Consider the following 23,513-nt stretch of genomic DNA (forward strand, 5'->3'; position numbering starts at 1 on the left):
ATGTCCTTAACCTGGGCATTTGCGGGTCAATTCAGATTACAAGGAGTTGAATACTAGGCACGTTCATTTAGAAAACCATTGCTTCTCCAAGTTTTAGGTGATAGTTGCAACTCTGAACCATACTTGCTCACAGTCTCTCAAGGCTAACATTGACAGAATGTCTGCTGCTGAAGACCACTGCCTGCATTCCGCGTTGCAGGGTTTGGGTTTAAGTTCTAGCACCTTTGGTGATCCAGCAGCAGTTTTTCACACACATGTCATTTTCACATAGTTTTTCTTCAGTTATGATCTCTCAGAAGACAAGAGTCACTGGCCTAACACTTTCAATGACTGGTGTCATCCTTAGATAATGAGTCTTTGTGTGACTCTGCTTTCTACACATTTCATGGGTAAGCCCCCATTGTGGCTTACGGCTCACTCTGTCATCATAATTCATCACAACTATACATCTCAGATATTCAACATGTTCCCAGGCATCTACAATTTATAATGTAGCATGACCTTCCCCATCAAGCCTATGGATTAAAATTATGCCAGATACAGCGGCAACCTGGGGCCCAGCGTGGTAGTCTAGTAGCTAAAGTCTTCAGCTTGAACATGCCAGGATGCAAAATGGGGATTGTTTCTAATCCCAACTGCTCCACGTCCCATCCAGCTCCCTGCTTGTGGTCTGGGAAAGCAGTCGAGGAGGCTCTTGGATCCAGGATTCAGATTGGCGGAGCTCCGGGTTAATTTCTGAAAAGACACCGAAGAAATATTGTGTATGTTATTAATACAATTTTTGAATTACAATACCCTACTACAAGAAAATTACTGCAAGAGATAAGTATTTTCTCTTTCACAGATAAGAAATTAAGATAATATTATGATCATTTTTGATATGCATTTACCGTGCCTCTTCACACCTTCATCGCATTTCATACTCTAGAAAACACTTCTGCTTTCAGCATCTTCTTTAATGCCATGGACGACACTATGCTTGTTTTTGTGACTTCTGTTTTCCCTGCCAAAAAGAAACTGAGTTTTGAATATGAAGATTCTTGATTGCCAATTCTCAAGTCTTTCCAAGTCATTCTCCATCCATAAAAATAATTTACCCAAATTTCTTGGGAAGTGATTAATTTTCCCTTTATTCTGAAGAAAGCAACATTCATGCTGGGTGGCTGACAGCAGGTGTTAATTCTGCAAGTACTAATTTAACATAGCAGGTGTCAAATACACTGGGTATTAACTGCAAGGTTGCTACAAACTGATGACAACCACTAAATGAGCTCTGATCAGGTGGCCAGTGGAACTCTCAGGCCTTCTGTCAGCTTTTATGACCCACCTGAGCTGCATCTGTTGGGGCAAAATCCCAAGAAAGCCTGCAGTTCGGGGACCTGGGGAGTAAGGAGGCTCTCCTCCACAGTTATGGACATTTTCTCTATTCCCATCATCGTTTAATTTTTTTTCAATCACATATGATGTGACATATCAGGGTAATTACAATCATTTTAATTTTAAAAAAATGATGAATAATATTGCGGGAAAATTGTCAACAGCTGCTTCAAAATTAACTCTTTCCCAAAATATTGCCAACCACCTGCTCCCACCCCAGCCCTCTCTGTCTACAGCTTTTAAGTGATCTGGAAAAGTATGTGCACACACAGAGGAACTTCATACTTGTCATTATTGGTGAAGAATACAACTTCAGGAAAGGGATAATACCTTGCTGTATAAGCTGCATTTTCGGTGTTGATTTAAAATATTTCTTCTTATGTGTTGTCTGATTTTTAATGTAGTGTATGTAGATGTTTTCTTCACAAAACATCACATTCTTAACACATCAGCCATACTATCAATACTCCCCAGGATTTTACTTAATCTTTTAGCTGTGTTTCATGAATTATTTAACTTTCAGGTCGCATGTTATTCCTTATCATTTGTACCTTTGTCGTTCATTTATTCACTCTTTAGTTTCTTTGCTTAAGCTTCATTTACAAGTTTTAGCATTTTTACACCTCGTTCTTGCCCAGTAGCTTAACTTTTACATTCCTCCAAATTTTCTTTAGCCAGTCTTAGGTCTTAAAGATGACTGCCCTTCAAGAGACTGATACTGCTGCTGTTTGTACAAGGGTGTGCCTGATGCTAGTGAGTTCCAGAACAAGTCAACACAGGACAAAAGTGACATTATTTTTGCAGTACTCTGCATGCAAACAACTTCACGGTTCATGTTCCTTTGACCGACTGCTATATTTCTCTCCGTTTTGAGTTATACACTACAGCTGATGCTGGTAACCTAGGAAACAAATTATTTGTGTTTTCAGGTTCAAATTCTTTCAAATGATCTATGTGCAGATAAAATCTATGCGAAACCTGTGGGCTGTCAGCTTTTCACTGTTCTTGTTTAGCTTGCTGACACTGTGCTCCAAGACTTGAGTGAAAGCAGAATTTGTCAGGCTTTTGTGAAACAAAAGCCTCAAATGTACAAGCTTTACTAGGAGAATAAAGCCACCTGCAGGGGTGTTTTATAACAGATTGATCTAAAATAAATGAGACGGGCTGCTGAGAGAGGTGCCACCGGCACGTGAGAGTGAACACTGGTGGTGAACACACCAACTTCCAAGGGAGTGAATCCAAGCACCAGCTTTTAGTTTGCTCTGATCAACCAATATGCAGTTTATGACCCAGCGCGTGACCGCCCATTTATGATACACTTTAGAGAGGTGCTACTTCATGGGAGGAATGTAGGCATGAGGCCTTTGAAATGGAGATCTAAAATGTAATGAGGATGTACTCTTCAGATCATAAACGTACTTTGTGTAAGATATTCTTTCATCAGAGAGAGCTGATTGTGCAGCCGAAAACATGACTCTGGAACCCTTACATTAAAGGACTTCTAAACATAGCCACCACCCCATCCCAAACTGTGAAGCTCCATGAATTAATGAGCTCAGGCCACTCCAACAGTGGTTATCACATTTATGAATTATGACATCCTAACAGGCTTTGCGTACCACACGAAGGGAAGTACAGCCTGGTGAGCATTGCTGGCAAACAGGGAATGTTGGACACGAAGAGCCTGCGGGCATCTTAGACACAGCAACTCTGTCTTTCTATGTCTGCTAAGTACTTTGGTCCATGAGATTTAGATGAGCGTTTCTAACTGAAATCAGACTTTGACTAAGATCGTTGCTTTGTCCACATCTAGCTTTTTATCTGTGATAAAGGAAATCTCATGAAACAATACTATTGAAATTAGATTACAAATTTGATTTCAAAGAAATAATATTCTTGTAAAAATGCATGCTAGCTTTAAATATGCCCCAAAATGAAATTTAATTGCAAATCATCAATACTGTACCTCCTAAAAGCAGAACAACAAGAGAGTTCTCTGTGAGGAACTGTAGGATTGAATCATGCCTCCTGTATAATATTTCATTTAGCATCACTCCTATTTTCAAAAACACACTGTGGCACTTAGATGGGATAATAGGTAGTCAGAAAAACCACTCTGCTGCAATGAGGAAAGGGATAGTCTTTTTAAAAGTGTACAGAATGTTTATTTCTACCCAGAAGATACTTTTAGCGAGACAGAAGTACCTTCTCACACTTCTGAGTGTGTAGTTTCTCATAGGAATGAAGTTAGCAGTCACACACTCCAATGGCTTTTGTTTTATCATAAGCATGCTAGAAAAGATTTGGGTCCGGTGTCTACAGGGAAGGTTTAGAGAAAGCTCCTGGCTTTGCATGGGCTCAGCACTGGCCATTGCACCCATTTGGGAAGTGAACCAGCAGATGGAAGATCTTTCTCTCTGTCACTCCTTCTTTCTGTGGAACTGTGCTTCTAATAAAAATAAGCAATTGGTTTTTTTCTTATTTATGTAGGAAAAATATGTAGGAAGTTATTAAGATGCCAAATATAACATAGATATGAAATTATGAGAAGGAAAAGACTTGCTCTAGTTTTCATATGGAGACTAAAACATTAAAACAGAAATATTTTTGCATGATAAGTATGTGCTTTGAAAGACATTTAAAAATGATAAATGCTTTTAAATTTTTACCATTCTACACTCTTAAAATTCACTAAAAGTCATCAACACAGTGACTCTTCCATCATTGTTGTTCGAACACCAATTTAAAATGTCCCTGAAAATTTTGTATAAAAACAACCATGTTTTATCAGTTTATGTACCCATTACCCTATCTCCTATACCACATTTGTCAATACATCTGCAATACAGCTTTGTAGCCCATGGACAACAGTTAAGCAACAAGTTAGATTTGAGGTTAATTCCCATTAACAAAACTGCAAGAAAACTATCATGGTAAATTTGTAAAACAAATATACTCTTCGCACTGAGCCCCAGAAGAAATGTGCCAAATGGACTTTGACCATAACGTAAGGATGGTTAACTTACTGAACAAAGTAGTTGACTCCAATTTTCCAAGGGAAAAAAGCACTCAGATCCGTCTTACAAATATTTTACTGTGAAAGTCAAGGACAAAACTGAAATCTTAACTCAGGAATGCCATTTCTTTCAATTAACTCTTGTCAAGGATAGAGCTTTGAAACTATATAAAGCCTGGCTTTCTTAAATGTTAGAGACAAGAACAATTTTGACAAGTGCTCAATCAAAGTCTGCATGGCTCAAATCTCTGATGTGTTAGCATAACATGATATTTTATTTTGTTGCTAAATACACAAGATCCAGATACTTGAATCACTCATTTCTCTGTATATTTATTTTTCCAATGGACTTAGGCTGAAATATATGAGTTCATGACAAACAAGTTGCAAGTTCCAAGAGCTATGCAGCAGTTCAGCAGTGTGTACTCTTAAGGGAGGCCAGTGAATTACATTGAATGAATAATACGCAGTTAAATAGAAGAGTTGATGTGAATAAGATGAACACACCACATGGGATGGTTCATCTTTTGTCAGTTTGACTGGGTCACAGGGTGTCCGTATTAAACATCATTTCTGTGAAGGTGTTTCTGCATAAGATTAGCCGTAGAATTAATGGAAGCAGTTGAAAAAAAAATGACCTGTTGCAAAATAGGAGGATGTCCTCTGGTCTGTCGAAGGCCTGAGAACACACAGGGAGCTCAAACCATGCCTTCGTGCCTGACTGTTGAGCTCTGCTGCCTTATCCCACCCTCTGCCCTCAGACTGACACTGTCATCTCTGACACCCTGATTTTCAGTCATTTGGAATCTTCATGGAACTGTTCAGGCTTAAGGTTATGTGAATCAATTCTCCATCATAAATCTCTTTTCTTCTCTCAACCTGCAAAAATGGTTTGAAATGCATGAAAAGATTCACAGAAAATGTAAATTGTTAAAATTATCCATTTTGATTTCAAAATTTTTTTTGCAACTTAATAAGCTTACTTTTTGTTGTTGTTGTTGTTGGTTTACTTGACAGGCAGAGTTAGATGTATAGAAACACATTTTCCTTCTCCAGGTTCATTCCCCAATTATCCAGAGCAGCTGTAGCCAAGGCATATAAAATTCAGTAGTCAAGAAGTCAATATCTGGATTTCTAGAGACCCAAGTATTTTATGCATAACCTACTACCCTCAGGATGCAGTATCAGAAGACAAGAGTGATAGTCAGAGCTGGGGCTGAAGCTAGGTCCTCTGGCATAAGCTATGAGTGTACCAAAGTGGTAACCTGGACACTAAGCCAAACATATGCCTCCTCGATGCATCTTCTTATTCAATCTATCCACAAACTTTCTGCAGTCACTTCCTATTTCCTATTGGATCTGTTTCTCCGGAGAAGTGTGATATATCAACCTATCCACACTCTTTTCCTCAGGTACGTAATTAAATTCAACCTTCGAATTCACTGACTTTTGGGGGAACCTAATGAAATCCTGTGTCATTAATGCAAAAACAAATACATAAATGATTTCAATGTGTCTTTCCTTTCCTTTGCTCCTGGTTTCCTGTGTTCTGGGCACCTTCGTCTGTTTCGTGAGGAGCAAAACCTACTTAGTGCATTTGTACTGTCAGCTTTCTGCTAGGAGTGATCTTTCCAGAGGTACTGTCTGCCGCCTGCTTCTTCTTTTAGCTGTTACCTTCACGTGTTGATGACCCAGCTCATCTGTAAACTCTCAACTTCTTTCACCTCCCACTTTCTGGCACATACTTGCCTAGCATCCGATACTGTGCAATAATCTGCAAGTGTGACTTCTTTTAGTTGCTACTTTTACTGTCTAATTTGCATTTGCCCATTTGGAAATCATATCCAAAAAGGTAAGAATTTTTATGTAGCTTTTGTTCATATCTTTATCCCAATGAACACAGTTTCTGGTTTGTAGTCATTGAATGACTGAATAGTTTCAAGGACAGAGTAAAGTATAATGTAAAATCAAGGACATACTTTGGAGAACCCAATGGATGCAGATGGCTCTTGGTCCAGCCTTTCAGCAAATCTGGGGAAAGCTGTTTTCCATCTTGGAGCTTCTGTCCGTAATGAACTGGAGAAAGATAATCAGAAAGCCCGTCGGGCTCCTGTCTCATGCCCGTATCCCTACTCTGTTAGACAAACACTGCTTATTTTGTGTCTCTGTTTGCAGTGTAAGATGACAGCCACAAAAAAATAAAAGCAGCGGCATTAAGTCTTGAGGAAAAAGAAAATTACTTAGCTAAAGAAACTAAGTCAATCTAAATTATTAAATTTCAGGAAGGAAAAAAGATAAAAGGAAATAGAATAGTTAGAGGGTAGTTTTCAGAGACACATTAGGATATTAATAGTTGTATCAATGTTTCAAAGGAGTTTAGTCTGTGAATATTAAGGAACTGAGAGCTATCACTGCACATTTTGAATTACATATTTTTTATCACTGCACATTTTGAATTACATATTTTTTCCATGTATTTTAAGAAATAGAAGATAAGGGTTAGAATGACTCTCTTTTTCCTTACAACTGTGTGAGTCCAGTGCTTTGGACACCACCTAGGGTAATAACAGGTAAATCTCGATTGCAAAAATTTTATGAGAATTGCATCAATAAAACGGATAGGCTAGTACATCATATCAGTTATAGTAAGTATTCAAACGTGGTAATTATTAATAGGATAGTAAAGCCTCACCAGAATTGTTGACAACTGGAATACTGATGTACTGATTTAGTAGCATTTATTAAATACTTATTAGTTTGCAAAAATATTTGCATTGTTTAGGATACACCAGGAAAGATATAATACTTCCTGGACTTACACTCTTTACCTCCAAAGATTATGTACCTAATTCATAAATAATCAATACCAAAACAGTTATGTAAATTATGCCCAATTTTGGGTTTTATTATGTGCACTTTTTTTCTAGGTAGTAGCAACTTAATGTTTTGAAATTATTTTTGCAGTTTTTTCTTAATCTTGAAAACTGAATCTTTGTTAGTGAAGCAGATTTTGTAAGAATGGTGGCAGAAACACAATTTATTGAGAAGTGGTATGAATGGAAGTAAGGAAATGAAACCCCCAAAAAAACAAACAAATAAACAAACAGAATAAAGGAGATGAAACAGTGGTTGAGGCCAACGTGTCTGTTCATTAGTTAGACCTTTGTTTTTGTTATGTTTAGAGGCACTCTGACAGGACTGAGTGAGAGAGAGAGAGAAGGGGCCTGGGCTTTTAGCCCAGCATAATGGTTTCATCAGTCAGGACTGAGTTTGAATGCTCCCTCATGGGGCAGAGCTGGGGACCACTTCCACTCAACTCTTGTGTGTGCAGAAGACAGTGGCAAGGGTGGGGAAGATTGGGGATAAGCGAGGTAAGGTGGAAGTTCCTTGGTGTGCACGTGCTCGGGGCCTGTGTTTGGTGTGCAGGGCAAGGTACATCATGGTCAGAACCAAGTTCAGGGTGATGCACGCAGTACATTCTGACCAATCCTGCATGCAAGTGTGCACTTGAGAAATGAGTAGGCAGCAGCTCAGGCAGGGTAGACATAGAGGAAGAACACCTGGTCTGCCTAGTCTAACACTTTTTAAAAGGAAAAAGACAATTGCTAGATGTAGGAAGGCAGGTTGAACAGTCACTTGTCTATATACTCTATGTAGTTTTTATCCGTTTAGGCAATGATGAACACTTCACTTGCTCCCATTTCTTGGCAATTGTGAATAGTGCAGGAATGAATATGCCAGTGCAAGCATGAAATATTGATTTTAATTCCTTCAGATTTACAGCCAGATGTGCAACTACAGATTCATAATGCTGATACTGCTTTTAGTCTACTTAAGGAATTCCACATTGTTTTCCAAAGTGTCTATTCTCATTCAGAGCACCACTAGCAGCATACAAGGGCTTATTTTTTTTCTATACATCCTTGTCAATGCTCATTTTGACTTTCATCTATTAAATAATATTCACCCTAACAGTTATCAGGTGTGTGAGATGCTAGTTTATTATATGGAGAGATTATTCCTACTATTCCAAATATAATAACTCAATGTTAAAATTCAAATAGAACAAAATGTTTAAAATCTAATTAAAACAAAAAAAAAATCTCAGTCCAGAAAGACTGAAATGAAAATGTTGACTTCCTGAAACCCCAAATCTTGAATACCTTAAATTCCCACAAGAAATGAAAGAGACAGAATACTGAATTTGCAGAATAGGTTTATGATTTTTCAGTTGCAGTAATAACAGATGTACTGCGTTGAGTGCCAGGAACACCCAGAAAGCAGGGAAGATCACTATTTTGGGTGTGCTCAAGGTTGTCTTCAGGGCTGAATTTGCATGATCTTAGTGGCCAGGCTTGCCCCGAGTGTGAATAGGTGCCATCATCATAGACTGTTGTGGCGTTAGTTCAGAACTCTTACTGACGTTCCAAATGATTGGCAATGAAACTCGTGAGAACTCGATCTAGCACAGAATCCCTATCAGCACACATTACAGTTGGTGAGAAACAGAATTCAAAGTGTTTGTTGTTGTTGTTGTAAAAATAATGGCATGCATGCAGAGTTTTCTTCATGACACACAAGCATGTCCCATGAATTTTGGAAGACTTTTGGAAGAATTTTGGATGAAAATGTAAAACTTCAAAGAGTATGCTGGTTAGTCCTGGGATACTTGTGCTAAATTTAACCCCGGGTGATATTAGGTCTTGAAAAGAGAGTTTAAATGTAAAAGCACTAACCAGAGAAAAGTCAGAAAGCTCAGCAAGTTACTAATGCCTTGAAACTCTTCTATTCACATGAAAAATGAAATGCCTCATGTAAACCACCCACAGACTTCTAATCTATGCTTTCTAAATACATTTTATCTAATTTACATTTCCCTTTTAATAGTAATAATCAAACTTAACATAAACGTGATGTCGAATAATGTTATAATGCTTTGTGGAGAAAAGCAGCTCAAATCAGATGAGGAAATTCACAAATCCATTGCAGGTTATCCGGCTGTGACCCAGAAGAGACCAGGCAATTGTTGTCTCCTCAGGGGAAGGGGTTTGCTGTGTTCAGTTTGTCCACCAAAGCTGAGAACTGCCTGCCTTAGCAGGTGTCTGGCAGATGGCAGTTCCCTCAAAACTAACCTGAATTGATTCCTATTTGAGCCCACTGCATTTATTCTCAGTAAACAAGGTTGTTCTCACAAATGTCTTACCAACAAGGAACAGCAGTCAGAAGGAAGGGCCCATTGAGAGATGCTTTCCAATACTCAGTCCAATGTGAATATGCCTTCCCCTGGAGCTACCAGTGAATGAAACCCTACAATTTGCCACTGGTTTGACTCTTATGCCTGGCAACTCCAGTTTACAGCACACATTCTAGTCTGATATGGATATGTGGCAACGCATCAAAAGTTATTCAAACTTGATTCCCACTTATTTTCTATAAATTTTTAAATTCCACTTCATAAGAAAATGTTAAAATATATTCATAATTTTTTAGAATTTTTTTTCTTTCATAGCTACTGGTGCATGAACAAATTTCTTCAAATTATGTGCCCCTCTAAAAAATAATTTGGGGCCAACTTTTGCAGTGCAAGGTTATCAGAAAGTTCAGAGCCGTGGCCTAGCGGCTAAAGTCCTCACCTTGAACGTGCTGGGATTCCATATGGGCGCCGGTTCTAGTCCCGGCAGCTCCACTTCCCATCGAGCATCCTGCTTGTGGCCTGGGAAAGCAGTCCAGGATGGCCCAAAGCTTTGGGACCCAGAAAGAAGTTCCTGGTTCCTGGTTTTGGATCGGCACGGCACCGGCTATTGTGGTCACTTGGGGAGTGAATCATCAGACAGAAGATCTTCCTCTCTGTCTCTCCTCCTCTCTGTATATCTGACTTTGTAATAAAAAAAAAAAAGAAAGAAAGTTCATAAGTGGAATTGAAAGTTTATTTTATTGAAAAAAGTTGAAGTCTATTTATAGATTTTTATGATGTGCATTTTCCATGAGCTTTTTAATAATCTTCATATGTATAGATCTAAAATGTTTGAACAGAAAAAAAAAAACCTTATTTTTCAATTGCATTTTTCGTGAGTCTTTTGAAACCCTCTTGTATACTTTCCAAGCACTTATCAAATCAGCCAGAACAGTAAGGAAATTGCCTTCATATTTTGGGTATGTGTGTGTGTGGATGGCGGTAAATTTGGGGATGGTGAGAGCTGTGGTACGCATGTAGAGCTACAAGAAAAGTTTTCCTGCAGTTAGAACTTTATTACACGTCTCAGCTCTTTGTTGATCACCACGTTATGTGAAAGTGTCTCCTTGAACAGAGCAGCCTTTGAGCCCATTTATAAATTGCATCCATTCAAGCCAACAGCAATTACAAAGCAAACAGACTACTTTGCCTTGCTCCCCTTTGCTGCTTTGACTTAAGTACTCATTCAGGTGGAAAGATGCCAGCTTCCCTGCCCTGGGCTTGTTGAGTTCACTCACAGATGGCTGGTTCAGATTATAAACACATACAATGGCACTGATGCCAGGCGTAGCCTGGGGATTTCATTGACATAATAGTGAAGCACAAAAGTTTAAAGGATGAATTTCAAGCAAATCGAAGGTGGCTTTTGCTAATTTTAAAGTTAGAACTCACTATCAAGGAATCTTTCTTAAAAAAAAAATCTTTTTGATACCGTTCATTGTTACAGATTTGGGTAGGAGACAAACAAAAAAGGTGTAAGAAGAAAGATTGGCAATGGCCACAGGCAGAACACTCTATTAATCTGACATTGGTAAGGAATGATCTGTGCACATGTTAATTTGACAGGTAACTGAACCTTGACTTTTAAACCTCTAAACCGAACCATATTAAAAAAATTTCTCGATGTTTCTAAAACATAATTCTAAAACATACCACCTACAACAACACATTCTAAAGCAGAATGAATTTAATGCTTAAAGCATTCTTCTATTAAAAAAACATCAATTTAGTGTTTAAAACAATGATATTGGATGCAATCTGTGGCATGGAGAGCTATATACAGAGGCACATGGAACTGGTTTATTTTTTTTTTCTGTATTGTTGACAGTCAGCGGCAACTTTTCTATTGACTTAAACACACACATTTTATTTATTTGAAAGACCATATTACAGAATGGAAATCGGCTGAATCACTGGCCAAATGTTATGTGCTAGGCCAGTGAGAAGCCAGGAGTCAAGACCTTGCCTCAGTGCTCATTCACAGCTTGAGATGCCCAAGGTTTGGGGCCATTTTATTTATTAATGCATTTATGTATGTAAGTATGTATTTAAGTATGTATTTATTTATTTATTCTGCTTTGTTAGGCACATTAGTGGGGAACTGGATTAGCAGTACAACAGCCAGAACTCAGAAAAGTGCCCAAATGGATCCTAGCATTGCAGGCAACATTTTAATCCATTACAACAACACACCAATTCCCGACTTGTGTTATTGTTCATGTGACTAATCAACCATCTTCAAAAGCCCTCTTCTAATTTAATTTCTCATTTTTTTTTGCTGAATCCTGAGAAATTAAATAACCAGACTAATTAAAAAAGATCTTTAAAAATATCTTTCAAAAGTTCAATGTAATTCTGACAGACTATGACACATACAAACACACTCATGCTGGAGGGCAGTTAAAGGAGCTGATAAAATGTGTGAGTTAAAGGCTCAGTTCCAGGAAAACTTGGTGGTTAAGACATCAGTTAAGCCACGTGTATTCCATATTTGAGTATTTGGGTGGATTCCTGTTTCTTTCTCCTGACTCTAAATTCCTACATGCAGAACTCAGAAGTAATGATATTCCAAGTGGTTGGATTCCGCCAATCATGTCAAAAACCTGGATTGAATTCCTCATTCCTGCCTTCAGCCCCACAATAGCACTTTCTACTGTGGGCATTTTAACCAGAAGACAGGAGATTTTTCAGTCTTTCTCTAGTTCTGTATTTTTCAAACACACACACACACACGGTATTATATATATGTCTGTTATATATTATATATGCTATATAATATATATTACAAAGTAAGTATACTCTGCTTCAACAAATTTTGCAATTAATGCATAATTTCTTATGCTGTGCCTTTTCCCTAAACTTTTTGATGAATGTCACTTTATATAAAACATGCTCATAACAATCTTCAAACTTTCTAGGTGCTAAAAAAAGTAAAATAAAATGTGTCCTCATGATGGGGGAACTTCGCCTAAAACCTTAGGAACAGGAAATACAACATTTAAACTATAGAGATTCTATGGTGAGTGACACACTTCAAATGAAAATGTAATAACCTTTAAATGAATATGTAGCAGGTTTATCATTTACCAGATGCAGGAAATAAAAACTAAATTTCAGTGGGTTTTCAAATGTCATTAGTGGAAGAGGCAAGATTAAAAATTTCCTTTTCAAGCCCGGTGATATAGCGTAGCGGTAAAGGTCCTCGCCTTGAACGCGCTAGAATCCCATATGGGAACCGGTTCTAGTCCCAGCATCCCTGCTTCCCATCCAGCTCCCTGCTTGTGGTCTGGGAAAGCAGTCCAGGATAGCCCAAAGCTTTGGGACCCTGCACCTGCATGGGAGACCTGGAAGAGCTCCTGGCTCCTGCCTTTGGATCGGCATAGCACAAGCCATTGTGGTCACTTGGGGAGTGAATCATTGGCTGGAAGATCTTCCTGTCTCTCCTCCTCTCTGTGTATCTGCTTTTCCAATGAAAATAAAATAAATCTTAAAAAAAAATTTCCTTTTCAGAATCCACACCCATGAGCCATGCAGTATTCTGTGTTCTCTTCACGAGTGCCATTTCCCATCCTGCTTATTCCTGCTTCCCTTCAAAAACACATGGACACATCTGAAACGAGGGGCTCAAGAAATAAGATAATTTGCACAAAGCTGCAATAATTATGAAAGCTACAACTACCTGTTTCTCTTACAGTACTGTGCTGACTTGCTGTCCCTTGTTATTCTAAACTGCCATCTAATGGGGTTCACTTTACTCATATGAGTTGTTCACAGTTAAAATGTGTTTAAGACATCTACAAAACTGAAATGCAGATAAAAGAAGAAATAGCATTTCCTTTCGTGTGGCAATCTTCTGCCCATGTGTTCATTATTTTGTTAACTTTAAGAAGACAGAAAAAGAACAAGCACAGAGCCGCGATGTGGCGGACAGCAGGGAAGGAACGGAGTTAGGGAACAGCAGATAAAGCCACAAGATGTGTGTCAGTGATCTGATTGGAATCATAAGGAAATCGAGACATCGTAACTCTGCATGCTGTAGCTGGTGGAGGGATCTACTGCAGCTCCACTGAACAGGGATCTGCATTCCCAATGGCTACGATGTCACAGATAACTACCAGCGCATATTTTTAAAATTTTGTTGTTGTTGTTGATGATGATTTTAAGGACCACAGGAGAAAAAATCAGAAATCAACAGTAAATACCTTTGGGAATGGGAATGTTTTAGTGCCCCGTGTTTCTAGTTTTGCTCAGCTTACTCTGCATCTTTTTCTTATTAAAGACTGCTTTAAAGCATTAATAGTCATGTTCATACTATGTTCTTTTAATATATACAGTTCTATGCATACATTTTATATATATAATGCTTCCAAATCTGGGTTTTTTTTTCCTAAATCAGCAATGTATGATTACTATGGTTATTGTCAGCATGCTTCCAGAAGCAAAACAATTTACCCAGTAACTGTCTTCAACACAAACAGGATGGATGCTCTGTGAAATTTAATAGTTGGTTCATTAAGACTCTTCTGAAAGTTTCCTTATTCCTGCTTTCCTCTCCATAGAATAGCTAGAAGAAGTGGTTTTGATGGATGACATCAAGAGGGTTAGAATATAAAAGCATAACCCAGTAAGAGAACAGTGAAGGACCCAGTCAACACACACAGCATGTTTTGACCTAAGTGTTCAGATTCCATTTCAAAAAAGATTAAGGAGATGACTCTCATCAGCTCCATCCATCCAAGCCACCCACTGAACCATGTGCTAAGACCCGCGTGTGTGAGAGTCCATGTGAATAACCATCATCATCCACGGCATCAAGATGTTTTCATTGTCTCTTGTGTTCACATGTACTGTAAGGGAAACAACGTTCAAAGCATGATGAACATTGCTCACAAGAACAGTAGAAGTTAGATATTAATCACATACATCCTAATGCCCCCCGTGAAAGAATATGAATAATAAAGTGATTAAGAAAAGAAATCTTAAAATACCTGTCAGCATTTGAATGCAGCATGCTTGAATAATTTAATGGATTAATACAACCTCCATGAAAGCGTGGAAGAAAGAATTATCTTCAGCAGGGTCACACCTTGTTTTCAAGAGTATCCAAGCTGTGTGCTAATTTCCTCAATTCGTATGCAAGCTGGAGCTGTTGATTTAATGTTCATGGCAGAACTGAAGCCTAAGTGTTAAAACATATCGCAACCTACCAAGCTTTGAGGAAAACATGAGACAGACAATGTCAGCTTTGATTGAGTTCTTCTTCTATCAGAGGCAATTTAGCACATGCCAACTTATTTAAACAATAGCAACAAAATGCTTGTCACTCAGGCTGTAATGAAATCTTGGGAGAAAAGCTCTACGAAGCAAATGGGAGATAATACAAAACAAGTTTATCAGAGTAGTGTCAAGGGATGCAACCCCGATTGTGGAAGGACATTCTTCTTCATCCACATTATCTTGAAGTTTGGCAGAACATATTGCCAAAAGAAAGATAACTCAATAATAATGAATCAGGTAGCTTTCTCGCAAGAGATACGCCAGCATTAAAATAGTGTTTGAAAGCCAAAAGCTGACAACATGGCAGCACGTTGTAACAGGCCATTAAGACAGCAAATGGTTTTAGAGAGCATGTCGAAGATGCAAGCAATCTTACTCATACGGTTAAATGTTAGAATAACTTTTTGAGAGAGTATGATAAGAGTGGCTAATCAACATCCCCAGGGGAGTCAAATGTCTTTGAAAGGAGCTTATGGAAATTGAGTAGATAGAAAGTAAAACACAGATATGATAATCCATTCTTTGCTTTACTCCTGCAGTTGTTCCTGTTTTAAAACACTTTATTACATTTTGTTCCTTCTCACACTGAAATCTCCAGGCCAGAAGAGACTGGATTAACATATTCCAGATTCTAAAAAGAAAAACTTTTCAGTTCAGGTAATGTATCCAGCAAAGCTCTCCTTTGTCTTTGAAAACGAAACAAAATTCTTCCATAGTAAAGAAAAGCTAAAAGAATGCCTCTTCCAATGTACCCTACCAATGATACTTAAAGATGTTCTATTGAAAGGTGAAAGGAATAGTACCCACCAAAACCAAAGGCAAATGTGAAGAACATCCCTGTAAAATAAAAACAGATTTCTAAATAAACTAACAACCCATTGCTTAATGACCGGACCAAATTACAAACCATTCATATTCATATACCCTCGTTTTCTTTGTCATTTGTCCTTCTGAATAAATAAATTCATCCTTTAAAGACAGAATAAATGCTATAAATTGTAATAGACCTGTAAGTATGTTGGAATAAAATCTGTTTGCTCAAAGAGAAGACAATAGAGCATTCCAAATTCTTAAATCTCCCGCCAAGAGATTTATACACATTAAAAGAAAAATATATGATTTCATAAGAAAATGTTCATCTGGCAGTAGTTTATAATCTTCAGGAGACAAAGAAAGTAGGAAGACGTCACCTTACAAAGCACATAGTGACTTTCCTGAGTACTAATGGACAGAATATTTTGAAATTTTGCTATTTATATCAATCCTGAAAAAACTAAAGTCATTTATACGTTCATAAAATATTTACTCAGTTTTATGTGTACACACAGTTACACTGAACATGCATTACACATTATGAAGAGCATGCCAGACAGAGGCCATTTTCAATGCACTTTTCATTTGCAATCATGACTATGAGAAGAAACAGAGCCACAATTATTTTTATTCTGACAATGGCATTCTCTAAATGCAAACTTTAAGTAGCAGATATTTATAATCCTGCAGAAAGACATGCTAATGATTCTTTTGAAAACGAGAGATAAGGTCCTAAAATAATATATTTGAGCCATACCTCATGTTTGCCTTTGCTTATTTTTTCAAACATCGCAAAATACACACAAACATGCCGTACGGGTGATGGTTCTAATCCAAGCAGCCCTGCTTCCCATCCAGCTCCCTGTTTGTGGTCTTGGAAAGTAGTTGAGGATGGCTCAAAGCCTAGGGACCCTGTACTTGCATGGGAGACCCAGAAGAAACTCCTAGTTTTGAATCAGCTCAGCTTGGCCATTGTGGTCGCTTGGGGAGTGAATCAACAAACGGAAGATCTTCTTCTCTGTATATCTGACTTTCCAATATAATAAATAAATCTTGAAAAAATTATGTAGTGAAACACTGAAATTCCTAAACAACAAGGATTCTTTCTATTATTGTCGTTGAATTACGGCCACACCCCTGCTGTCTCTATGCACTGACAATCACTTCCAGAAGTTTTTCATTTCAAGCATGTTTTCTAATGGAAATCAAACAGAGCGTGTTGTTTTTTGTTTTGTTTTGTTTTGTTTTTCAGACTGACATTTTGCATTCACTGTAATTTCCAAGAAACTTATCCATGTTGTTACATGTATCCTGTTCATTAATTTTTATTTCTGAATTGTATTACATAGTGTATGCACCACAGTTTAGTTGTTTGAAGAACATCTGGGAAGATTTCAGTTTTGATTATTACCAACAAAGTTACAGTGAACACCTGCGTATCATGTTTTTTGTTGTTGTTGACACAAATTATGTTCCAATGGGACAAATGCCCAAGAGAGCAATTATGTTACTGTAGGGCATTTGTGTGTGTGGAAAGTTTCAAAGTCTTTTTCAGATTGCTGTGCTATTTGCATTCCTAGCAGCAATGCATGGGTGATCCAATTTCTCTATTTTCTTTCCAACAGTTGTTGATTATCATTATGTTTTAAAGTGATTATTGCTAGCATATGCTGAAAATTCCATTGTTTTACTTTTTCTTTTTCTGATGACTAATATCACTATTTAGTTCCTGTGCAATGTCTCTTCAACTATTCTATTTTTCAAGCTGAATTCTTCTTTGTTTTTGGTATTGGATTTTGTTTGTGTATTTTGACTGATAATTCTACAGCAAATATGAAATTGATAAATATTGCCCTGTGAAACATCACTTTTCAGTTTTTCCATATGAGCTTTTCAGGAACACGTATTTGTCATTTTTAAACTATTCTAGCTAAATATTTGTCTTTTATGGATCATGATTTCTTGTCAGAAGTAGGAACTTTACCTGCCTCTACAGCCAAGATGTTTTCTTCTTCGTGTAAGAGTTGCAGGTTTAAAATTTATGTCCATATTATATTTTGAGGTAATTTTTATCACAGCATCACAATAAGCTTCAATGTTCAATAGAATGGTCATTCTCTCTTCATTGTTTGTCTGCATTAGTAGGAGAGAAAAATGGCTTGAGGTTTTGTTATACTTAAGAATAAGCTTGCATTAATTGCTCCAAAATGCTGAAAGTAGCTTGTCGGATTCATCAAAGGAAGGGACCCTTCCTACTTTCTGTTTCGCTTGTCTAGCTGTGGGACAAGTAGGTAGAATGAGATTAAAGGCTGTTGCTGACCAACATCAAAAGGGCAGTCAGACTCACCTTACAGTTTCACGCCATGCAAGCTTTCTATGCTATTTTATTACCTTTACTAGTGCATTTAGAACACTCAGAATTTTCCACATTTATAGTCATTTTGATGGTGTGGTGTGATGGCTCAAATTGCTTATCCCACGCTGAAAGTGCTGGCATCCCATATGGGTGCTGGTTCATCTCCTGGACTGCTTCACTTTTTATCCAGGCCCTGCTTAATGGCCTGGGAAGAAGGAGCAGGACAGCCCAGAGCCTTGGGATCCTGTACCTACAGAGGAGACCTGGAAGAAGCCCCTGGCTCCTAGCTTGGGATCTGCTCAGCTCCGGAAGTTGTGTCATTTGGGGAGTGAACCAGCAGATAGAAGATGCTTCTCTTCCTGTCTCTCCTTCTCTCTGTAAACCTGCCTTTCCTATAAAAAGAACAAATCTTTATTAACTAATTTGGAGACAGTATTCTTTATTTCTCTCAAATTTTCTAACTTACTGATTTTTCTTGACTGATTGCAGTGGTTAGAATATCCGGAAATGTATTTAATATTCCTTTACTATAATACAATAAATCACTTTTGAGATGATTAAAATATTTTTCATTACTGTATATGACCTAGATGAAGATTTTATTGGATATCAGGTGTTCTGAAAACAACCTTTCCTGTGTTGATATAATTTTTCTACTTCAGCTTGCCTTTATAAATTTCAAAACTAAGAATCTTTCAGTTTATTGAGACAATCTGATGTTCAGGTATCTTTTCTATAAGTAATCGTGATTTCTTATCGCCACTAACCTGTCAAGAAAAAAGGTGTGTACTTTGCATGACTGGTTGTATCTAATATTCTCCTCTTCAGTTGGCTATAATTATAAATGCACTATTCATGTCTAACATGCCTACAGCATGAGTGTAATTTGTAGTCTATAAAGGCTATTACCTCTCAATTGCTTTTGTAGCCCTGTCACTGTGTTGATCCATGTTTTGCTTCCACATCGAAATGCTAGCAGCTGCCTCACTTACAAAGAAAAAATTCTCTTCTTCTCCCAGTTTTGTAGGTACAGCGGTATGGCAGCAGTGTTAGCTTACTTCTGGCAAGGATGCTCTTGGCTGTGTCACATGGAGATGCCTGGAGGCATGGCACAAACGTGGGTCCACATTGGATGCCAGCGACTGCTGGAGCAAAACCATTCTCTATCAGCAGCAAGTCTCTCCTGAGAATGAATCGGTGTCCCACAGTAACCAGCTGCCTTGCCTGGCTCCACCTCTCAGAAATCTCATCACTTCTTGCATAAACGTAGTGAGGAGAAAGCTGTCTGACAAGACAAGACACATTCAAATGATAGCATTTGCCTACTATTGTTTGTAAACAATAAATGATAACCACAGACATAATTGTTCTCAAACCTAAGTTGGAACATGCAGATCTAGATTTGTGAATAGTTTGATATGCTCGTGTTTATTATCCTTCATATTTTAAATTTATAGAATAGTTTTTATACCTAAGCCATATGTAAGAGGCCATAAGTGAATGACTTACCTAGATCTACTTCCAGTTATCTGTTCTGTTTTCTGTTGGCAGTAGGTCTTCAATCCATTCCTCCCAAATAAAGCTAAAACGCTCAATCAGCCACTAAAAGCCATGATGACCCATAATAAGTATATGTATGTATCTGTCTATATCTTTATGACATGCGTAGACACACACGCATATATATTGCATTGTGCATTTATTCTTCTCGGAGGTAGGTAGGGCAGATATCATTTGTATTTGCAACAAGTATTTCCTGTCTTGGCTCCATTGGTGACAGGGCTAAATCTTTGATTTGTCACCGTGTAGGTGACAGTACTGGCACAGAGAACAGTGTTGCTCTGTGTGGTGGAGACAGGAAAAGTAACCACTTTCCATTTAGGCTGGAAAGGAAAAGGACAGCTAAAGCATTGTTCTGTTTCTTCCTCCCCATGCTTGTTTCATACACATTTGCAGGTGATTAAATACTGTAAATTTCTTCACCAAAGTGTCTTGGACAATGCCATTAGGTGACAGGCAGCCTCCCAAGTATGAACTACATGTTTTGGAGCATGTCCATGCTAAACAGAGCTCTGCTGATGTCAGCTGTTCAAATGGACTCACATTTTTTTTTCCAGAAAGCAAAAAAGATGATAATGTGAAATCGTGTAAGTGCTCAGGGATCTCCCATAGTTGTAAATCATACGTGGAAAATAAAACAGGCCTTGGGCAAAATTACAAAAGAGAGGAAATTGTGTCTCCAGTATTTCCTGCATCTTCTCACTGTGTCTCCCTTCTGTTACTGGGTTTCTGTGCAACAACTCATGTTTTCACTTTGTTTTGAAGGAGGTGAAGTACATCCAACTCCAGGACCTCCTGAGTGCAGTGCGAAAGACGAAGTCCTCCTGCCTCTCTTTTCCTGCTCTTAGTTTTATTTCCTCAAGGAAAATGAAGCTGAAACAAAACCTGCAAACGTGCATTCACAGAAACACAAAAAGCAGTACGTGGTTACAATCCTAACCGTACCAATCATTGTTGAGGCATGCTTTGTGAACGTATTTAAATCATGCAATAATTATTTCCTAGGCATCATGAACTGTAATATTTATTGCCAATTACACAGATAAGTATTGAATGCATCATTAAGGAAGCAATGCTAACTTTTTTTTAACTTGTACAAGCAATTTATCTGTTCAGTAGTGTTCCCCTTCCCTATATAAACCATGTCAGATGTCTTGTTAAATTACAACAGCGCAAAATTGAGAGGTACCATGCAGTTCAAAAAAGCCACTCAATGATTCCAGACATCCAATGCGGAAACCACCATGGATCATGTGACAATCACTGTGGTTAATCTAAAAAGAGATATTGATTCTGAGAGAAAAACAGGCATCCTTGATTCTCTTGAAACTGCAGTTGATTTTCTTCTAAGTCTTTCTTTATTTTGTTAAAATTAAAGTTTATAAAGGGGTAAAATGGCAGGTTTATATGTAAGAATTTTAAGAAAACGTGGATACATTTAAAACTTACATTCTAAATATGTATTCTAAACTTACATCCACATCTCAAATGAACAGAAAAGGTAGTTTTTGTTTATTTCTATTATAAAAATAATTTCAATGAGCTATGAAATAACTAATAATAGAAACATTCAAAAACTGTTTTTAGTCCAGCACTTTAGACATCCACTTTGTTAGATTTAGGTGATTGTCTTATTCCTGCGTACTATCTATGGCTGATGCTCAAATATCCATGTCTAAAAAGTTAGCAAATCCTGTCATTTTGTAATGGTCTCCAGCATAAGGATATCAGATCTGAAATAAGTTCTGAAATATGATCCTTTTGTTTATGTATTCATTTAAATGCAAACTTAACTTGTGACTTTCCCAGTCTGAATGTAAAAGTTCCCTCCCAGGGTTCCAAATGGAATTCCAAATGGAATTCCCAACACCTCTCCAACTAGCACTGCTGTGTCCTTCCCAGAGTAATCTTGCATTATTATCCACTCTTCAATGTATTCTCATTAAATCTGTTCTGAGATAAACTATACTCAGCATAATTCATTATTCCTGTGTCATAATGAATTGGTGAGCAAATCAAAAGTGCTTTGTCACACATCTAGGTCCATGATATGATTTAAATCTTAATACTGGGGTTGATATTTTTTATTCTATATTCTAAGCACTCTTTCACTAATAGTTTGTATGGAGAATGAGATACAATAGTTTGAATGGGAAGAATCTTTTAGCGAAATGAAATGAAATAAAATAAGATAAGATAAAATTTTTAAAAAGCCATGAGAAGGGAACTAAAATATAAGTGGAGCATCCAGGACTTGAACTTCCAAATTTGCAATGTCAGTGACACAGGTGGAGGGGTAGCATGCAATGCCACGGGATTAGCCCTCGGTTGTTCTTATTAGTCAAAAAGATGGAATGAGGTATATTTAGCATCTTCCTCATAAATGTCTCATTTTCTTCAGCAATGATCTAGAATTTCAATGAATATACTTTGCTTAATATAGTTTGACAAACATCCAAGCCACGAATGAATAAATAGATTTCAGAAGAAAAAGTAAATATATCAAACAAAAGAGACATTTATTGTACGTTCACTGCTCTCCCAACCATGCTTGTCTTTTGAGGGGAGAATGGCGTTAATACAATTTGTGAATAAGAAAGGCAAGAGGAATGTGTCTCAAGACTGCTTTCCGAATTGTGGAGCGGCTGAAAATTTTGCAGATGAATTCAGAGAAAGCCAACATGAGATATGTTCAGCAACATATTACAATAGGATTACATATTACAATAGGATCTATTAATAATCTTTCTGTTGGTGGGAATGAAGTGGGGTGGGAAGGGATGGGATGAGATGAGATGGGGTAGGAGGGGCTGAAGATTGGTGATGAGAGGAGGGTTCTGGTTAGTACCTTGTCTCTATAGGGGGAAAAAATGAAAGAAAATACATTGATAACGATGAACAGGAAAGAATAAATTTAATGATCAGGACAATGTAATCTGGGTACAACCCAAAGAGTGTCTGTTTTGTCTTAGCCATTTGGAGCAACTTTGAGTAAAACATTTTTCTTTAACTATACATTTCTTATCTATTCCCAGGCCTTTCCCTGTAAAAATTAATGAGTCCATTATCTTCAAGATTACATTGACCATATAGTTGAGAGTTCTGTAGCCATCCAGTAACAAATCCAACTCCACTCACCACAAGACAGCCTTATGTGGTCAAGCCAGCCAGTATATGTACATACTTAGATAGGTATATATTTACAGATATACCTATTGATAGACAGGTATATATTGATTCATTGCTAGATGATAGATAGATAAAGATATATTCACTGTATAGCTGTGATGGAATACTGACTGTAACTTGATCATTTTAGTGCATTTTCTCAGGACTCTGTGGAAGCTGTTGGAATTAAGTCTCCCAGGGATAGACACCCATAATCTGCCCTGAACAAATGTACATTTATCATTATGCAGATCCTGCCCATTTCTGTTAAAACTATTGATAAATTAATCTGAAAATGAACGACATCTTGGAACTCATCAAAAATGTCCTTGGAATTGAAATGGTCTAATCTACAGATATTTTTCTTATTTTTTTTACAAAAAGTAATGTTTACATTGTCATGTGTTGTGTCATCTTTGAGGTTGAAATATTTACATAGCCACTCTTAGCAAAGATCTACTAATAGAGATATTTGAATAATATACACATTTACATAATAAAATAAAAATTGAAAATGCAATTAGCTTTCAAGTTACTACCAAATATTCTGCTGTAATGAATAAACTTTATAAGAAAGTCCAAAAACAGAATAAGTAATAAAATTGTTTTAAAATGTTTATTTGCTTGATGTCCACATAATGTGCCAACAAGCATGCCAAAACCTAAAATGATCCTCCTGTCTTTGGAAAGTTTCAAGGCCTTAGTGAGACAAA

The 23,513-nt window shown here is 37.4% G+C and overlaps 1 pseudogene; it reads right to left on the reverse strand.

Moving 5' to 3' along the window:
- The window catches only part of LOC131478156 (phosducin-like protein 3), a 151,336-nt pseudogene extending 144,824 nt beyond the window's left edge, over positions 1 to 6,512 (reverse strand).
- Between the last annotated feature and the right edge of the window lie 17,001 nt (positions 6,513 to 23,513).

This window comes from Ochotona princeps, chromosome 28 (assembly GCF_030435755.1).
Source record: "Ochotona princeps isolate mOchPri1 chromosome 28, mOchPri1.hap1, whole genome shotgun sequence".
Classification (NCBI taxonomy): Eukaryota; Metazoa; Chordata; class Mammalia; order Lagomorpha; family Ochotonidae; genus Ochotona; species Ochotona princeps.